The sequence below is a fragment of the Lagopus muta genome, chromosome 7, assembly GCF_023343835.1.
Source record: "Lagopus muta isolate bLagMut1 chromosome 7, bLagMut1 primary, whole genome shotgun sequence".
NCBI classification, from domain to species: domain Eukaryota; kingdom Metazoa; phylum Chordata; class Aves; order Galliformes; family Phasianidae; genus Lagopus; species Lagopus muta.
In genome coordinates this window covers 19,511,796-19,518,738 of record NC_064439.1, presented here as the reverse complement: position 1 = coordinate 19,518,738, position 6,943 = coordinate 19,511,796, and positions in this window count along the sequence as shown.

Here is a 6,943-nt window from a genome sequence, read left to right as displayed (position 1 = left end):
TGATCTGAGACTCATCATATATCAATACATCAAATCTCCCATCCCTCTCAGTGGCCCTTGGCTGGACTTCAGTTCTTTTCTATCCAGCTCCAGCACATACTGATTCATGGAGTCAGACCATCTTAGACAGAGCCTGGACTTTGAATCATTGATTGTTACCCTTTCAGCTCCCTACTACAAGCAATTTTTCACCAACATCGCAATACATGCACTATAGAATGAGAGGGGATTTTGAAAGTCCTGCTAAAATCAAGGTAAATCACATTCATTTTTCTCCCCTTCTTTGGGATTTGTGAGCCAATTATCTTTTCATATGAAGTAATCAGTTCAGCCAGGCACAATTCACCCTTTGTAAATGTGTTCTGACCACTTCTTTTTCTTGACTTATTTTGTTTCTGGAAATGGCTTCCAAGGGAATTGTTCCATAGCCCTCCTAAGGACTGAGGTTACCTCCTTCAGTCACTGTACCTTGTCAGAGGTGACACAGTGTAGACTCTCAGTGACCACAGCCAGTTCCCTCAGTGTCCTCAGATATAACCTTTCAGGTCTCATGGACTTCTTTATATGCAGCTAACATTAGTCCCTAACTTAATCCTTCTGTGCCATGCATAGCACTTTTCTCCACTAGCATCTGCTGCTAGCTATTAAAGACCTGTAGAGTGTGTGAGGGGTGATTGGTGGCTTTGAATACCTCAGTCATGAACTTTGTAGGACTCTTTTTCCTTTATCTATGGAACCATGTCTTCCTTTTGCTGCTGAAGTAAATACAGAAGCCCTTTGTGTTGCCCTTCATTTTCCTGGCTAGTCTCAACCCCAGCTGAGTTTTCACTTTCCTCAGCCTGTCTTGGTGTGCCCAGGACATGTCCCTGTTTGTGTGGCTGAGTAGCTCGTGCCTTTTTCACCTTCCATACACTATCCTTTGAGTTTCATGTCAATCAGAAATTTCCTATAAAGACAGGCTTGCTTTTTTCCCTGCCTACTTTGTGCCTTGCACATTGGGACAGGCTGTTCTTGAGCTTTAAGGAGGTTTTTCTTGAAGATACAAAAGCTATTCTGGGATCCTCGGCATTTCAATTACCACATCTGGACTTGATCTTCCTTTCAGTCACCACTGTGTAAATTCAGGTCAGAAACCTCCAAAATGCAGCTATTACATATTCTCATAGTGGGATTTGTACAGCACATATCTGTAATACAGGAGTGATACAATGCTTCAGAGTATTTCCTCAAATAAAGTGTTATTTAATCTTATTTTACCAGTCATTTGTAAAATGTCTGTCTTTCCTGAATTAACACATTTTCCTCTTCATATGACTAATATGAGGATTGAAAGGTCAGCTAAGTATGAATATATTGTGAATAGAAACATTTTCTCTTTTAAATAACATAACAGGAATTTCAAAGGTTTCCATGAAAGGAGAACAGACAGGATTCATTATACTAAATTCATAGATGACAAAATTATTTAAAATTTCTCATTGAAATTACTAATACCAGTGAAGATTTTATGTCTTTTTAGTCCATTTCTTCAAAGTCTGAAGCTTGTTATTAGGAAGGCTGTTATAATTTCAAACCAAATTCTCCCTCTCAAAGTCTTTCAATTCTATGAGATTTGTTCAAGACTTCATGACCAAGCCTACATTTCATAGAAGTGTACTGCCTGCTTTCAGAGAGTCTAAAAATATACAATATTCCCATATACTCTTTTTTTTTTTTTTTTTTTTTAACTTTTCCCATGGATCTTATGCTAAATGTAGACAATCAAATGACTTGAAGCTCCTAGTTTCAAGAAGGTCTTTATTTAATTTGTTTTGGTTTTTTTTTTTTTGATATTTCAATCTTTTGATAAACTTTAATCATGTTTAAGTTAAAATATTTTAGTTGTACATGAAATATATGTAAATATTTTTGTACTACTTTGATTCACTAAATAATCATTAAATGGCTGGTTGTAAGTAAAAGTTTGTGTCTTCTTAAATAGAGCAATTTATCATAAAAGTTAAAGTAACAGAAAAAAGGAGCAGGATTCTTGTAGTTCTACTGAAATAAGCATCTAATTTTCCCAATCTAACATGTTCTTAAACTCCAGTAATGATTTGTCTCTACCATTCCACGAAACAGTATGTCTCATTATTCTTTGTTCCTGAAAGTTTACCCTAATAAATATCTGATATTCTTGTAATTTAAGACTATTCACTTAGTGTACTGCCCTAACAGTTTCTGAATAAGTTTCTTACATATTTATTAGCTCTTATCATGTCTCCTCTCCATACTTTCTAATATTGACACCTGTTTTTCTCTTCTGACTTCACTGGCTATATCTTCTTCATCTTCAGTTCTTTTAATATTTCTACCTAGAGAAATAGTTACCAGAAATCAATAATCCAAAACCAGAAAATATATCTAATAAGAAATTAGATTGTGACAATTTACAGAGGTTGATAAGCTTCATAAGGTAATAGTCCTGTTGCATTTGTAAGAACTGATGAACTCATGACACCAAGAGTATGCTGTGACTGTATAAGGCCACTAGTACACACAGGAACCAGCAGTGGATTGTAAAACCTGGACCACACCCAAGACAGCAGTGAGTGGTACCTGATCATAAAGTGGCACCTGATAATGAAGACTGTGATCCTCTAAAGGATGTTCCAGGCACTTTCTGAGAAGCCCCAGTATGGCCTCTGCATCTGAGGATATGGTTGGGATTAGTTGCCAAATATAACTTCAACCATGCAGCTGTGAGGGACCATCTGTGAGTGAATTGCTTAAATGAAGGGGTCACCAGTAATCTGCTATTCGTAACTTCTTGGTGAAAAATAAATCAAATGTGTTCTAAGATGCTGGTTATGATCTGCGTTTCCTCCCAGATTGATTCTGTGTCAGTGAAAATGAACTTTACAAGAAACCTTGGTCTATAAAGTCAGTTACAATAGATAAAGAATTGTGAAATGAACTGATGCCTTCAGGCCAGATTCCAGTGGGCAAGAGCCAGAATTTCTGTGGTCAACAGGAAAGGTTTGAACTGCTCCATAAACATGAAGTTGTTGTGATGTCACTGAATCTGGACACAGGAAAAGCTGAAGTTCCTACTGTCTCTCCTTTGTTGTGTCCTTACCTGACATATCCAACTTTCTCTTGTGGAGAAGCCTCTGGGGTAATGGAAGAGAAAAATCTCCCATAGAGACGTATAGAGAAAACTGCTTGCAATCCAAGAACACATAGAGAGAAAGCTTAAAGGCAATCAGTTTCTCTGCAGATACCATGGACAGTGGAGAGATTTGTTTGTAGGCAGCCTGGTAGAGAATGAAGAAAACCCTTTAGTGTCCTGTTACATGCTTGATTTGAGGAAAAAGTTTCAGTAAATCCACCTGCTGGATCTGGCCAGTTTGGATCTACCTGCTGGGTGTGGAGAAAGCATGACAAACAAGGAGGAAAGAGGGTATATTGAGCGTATGACTCCTGTAATCAGTGGGGAGAAAAAGGGAGAGGAATCAGCCACAAAGAGGCAAGTGGAATAATAATGAGGGTTGATTGCACATTTCCCATCCTCCCAAAGATATCTCCTGCACCCCATCTTGCAAGAAAATTGTTTTTTATTACCAGGCAGTGGGAACAGCTGCCTTTTCTCCTGGCGATACTACAACATGTGATGGTGATGGCTGTTAGCTTCCTGTCTGAAAACAAGTGTCTGATAATGTGTATGTGTACTGTGACTTAATGTTGCACTTAAAAACAAGCAACATTTAGGATCTATTCAGAGTGAAATCTGTTTACAACAAATTTTTAATAGGAAATGGGAAAACAGAAATACGTAATCTCCATACATTGCAAAAATAACAAATGTCTGGGAAAGAAGAGACTGACTTGCTTCTGGCTGATTATTTCCCTACATTTAAATCGCACAACATTAAAGCTGTTCATTCTTGTTGGATTAAAACTAAAATAGAATTGATTGTGCCACTAAAAGCTGTCTGCATTATAATTACTTTACTGAAGATGTGAAATTTAATTAGAAAAAAATGTAGCAGAGTGGAAAAGTAGGGAAGGGGATTTAAATAAAGGAAGCTAGAAATAAGATAAAAAGGAAGGACTTCTTTGCATGAAAGCCATTTTTATTCAGCTAAAGAGTCACAGAAGACAAGAATATTCTATGAATTGTTTTCCTTTATTTTCCATTGCTTTTTGTGCGCTTTCATACATTGACTAGAATTACAATGAATACTTGAATTATTTCACTTCCAAAAGCTTAATGTTTAATCCCAGACATGCTAATTATTCATATGCTGCTTTTAATTGCTACCACAAGCAATGAAAGTGTCATATAAAGTCAATTTTGAAAATAGTCTGTGTGTGTTCTCATTTGATATCATTGTAGGTGAAATGGCCACAGGAATGCCACTCTTGGCAGTGGAATCTCCATCTGTGGGAATATTCAAAACTCAGCTGGAAAAGGTCATGAAGAAGCTCTGAGAAGGGACATAGCTTTGAGCAAGGCATTCAACCACACAACTTCCAGCGATCCCTTGCTGTATAGTTCTGCAGTGAGCAGAGGTTTGTGCAGGACTGTCAAACAGGAGCCACTTCTGCACGTGGTGTGATCTGCACAGAGCTCCATCCACCTGGAGTCTGGGACAGGGAATCACCCTGGAACTTATGTTGGATATACTGTGTATGTTCCATGAACAGCCAAAGGCTACTTGAAATGGCTGCAAACTGATGTCTGTAGTGTGTCCCAAAAAGTGGCAGAAAGGGTTGATTGAAAGTATGGATATGATATGTGAGGAATTATTGAGAATGTGGTGACAGTGTCTCACATAAAATAGCAAAGAAAACATAATCTTCATGGAAGATTTTCAGAACAAACTTGAGTTTGATAGACTGTGTTGCTGCCAAGAAAATGGGCAAGATTACTAAAAATGTGGGCAGGAGCCCAAATTGAGCTTGAATTCACATGGCATCATAAATATAGAAATTCAGAGAAGTTAACAATACTCTGTACCTGCAGTGATAAGAACAGCATCTATAAAAGTATGCCCTGATGGACACTGTGCCCACTTAGGTGAATGTTTAGAGATGTTAGCTGGAGGCATTGGCTGCAGAGGATGCTGCCTTGCGTAGTCCTGTAGTTGGGAACTGGCTGTGACTCAAATCTAAAGTTTTACCCAAGGTTTTCCAGCTATCTACAGATATCTCAGATAAATTGACCAGTTTTGCAATCCTGTGAGTCACGAAATTAAGAGCTGAAAACATTTTTACAAGTATCAGATTTTGTAACAACACCGTGTAGTTCAGGTGTGGGAATTAGAGGATGTGTGGTTTGCCTGGGAGGGAGAAGAGCCTGACCTATTGCATAAGCTGGGAATGAAAGACTAACCTTTCACTTTTCCTATGTCCAGAAATCATAGGACCTTTGTGCAGCATAGAATTTTCTAACTCACTACAGAGACTCTGGTTAGTCCACAGAAATCTGGATGGAGACTGTTGGTTCCTTTCACAGGTGTCTGTCAAACTGATGGTTTTACACACAGCTTCTTAATTATTTTTCACTTTCTCTTCTATCCTCTTAACTTTCATTAGCTGCAGAGATGGGAATGGCAAGGTCCAACTCTGCAAATTTGCAAGTTTCCTCTGTCTCTAATATGTGTATATATTAATGAAGGTTTATCTAGTGTTTGGTTAATGATGCAAAAGAACACCTGGTTATTCTGTATTAGATAATTCCATGAGATATTGACACTAGTAAGTGTAATACAGTCTTCCTGCCCGAAAAGTCCAGGTTGGGCACTTTTCCCTCAAACATATAGGTGCTTGGAGTAGGTTTAAAGTAGAAAACCCTGACAGAGATTGCCCTAACCTGTAGGTTACAGTGGGGCCAATCTAGCCCTGGGGCCCTGGTCCCAGCTCCATACAGCTTGTGTGGATAGCAGTAAGCCTACACTGTGCAAACGAAATGAACTAAACTTGCCCTGAAAATCTGAGCCATATATCCTAAACATGAATGTCACCTGTGTAGCTCTTTTCAGGCTCATTACTAGAGAGCAGATGCCAAGCTGCCTAAATATGGATAGCATTAGGTATGGGTCCTTGGTTTGCTTCAGTCTCTTTCTTCCTAAAACAGACAGTTCTGTACAAATGGAGCAGCCAAAGTTGCATGCCTAACACAAGTTCAGGCTAAGTAAGGTGGTATCTTCAGGAGAAAACAGTCTTGAAAAGCAGGTAAGCTGTGCTGATTGATGGCCGAGCCTAAGGCAAATCAGCTCCTCTTCCCAGACAATTACAAGTTCAACCCCAAAAGGAAATCAAAGAAGAAAAACCTGCATAATGCCCAGACTATGCCTGGAAGGGCTGTGACAGATTTAGAAGCTTTTCATAACAAAGAAATCAGGAAACTATTTCAGACTGAAGTCGGTTCTTGAAGCAATTCACAGAGCACCTTTCACTCTCTGAGAACTACTGTGTGTAACTGCTCAGGAAAAAACTGAGGCATACAGATTTTTAAATCATTTTTCAGTTAAAAGATTTCTTTAGTAATAGTCCATATGAATACTTGCTCTATCTATCTCCTTCTGTGCTGTTAATTATGAATGGGACCTTGGTGTAAGGATGGACAGTCAGCTGAATATGAGCCAGTAGTGTGCCCAGGTGGCTAAGAAGGACAATGGCATGCTGGCTTGTATCAGGAATGGTGTGGTGAGCAGGACTACAGAAGTCATCCGGCCCCTGTACTCGGCACTGGTGAGGCCCCATCTCGAGTACAGTGTTCAGTTTTGGGCAGCTCAATACAGAAGGGACATTGAGGTGGTGGAGTAGGTCCAAAGAAGGCAACAAGGTTTGTGAAAGACTTGGAAAATAAGCCCTACAAGCAGAGACTGAAGGAACTGGGTCTTTTTAGTCTGGGGAAAAGGAGGCTGAGGGCATACCTTATTGCTCTCTTCCAATA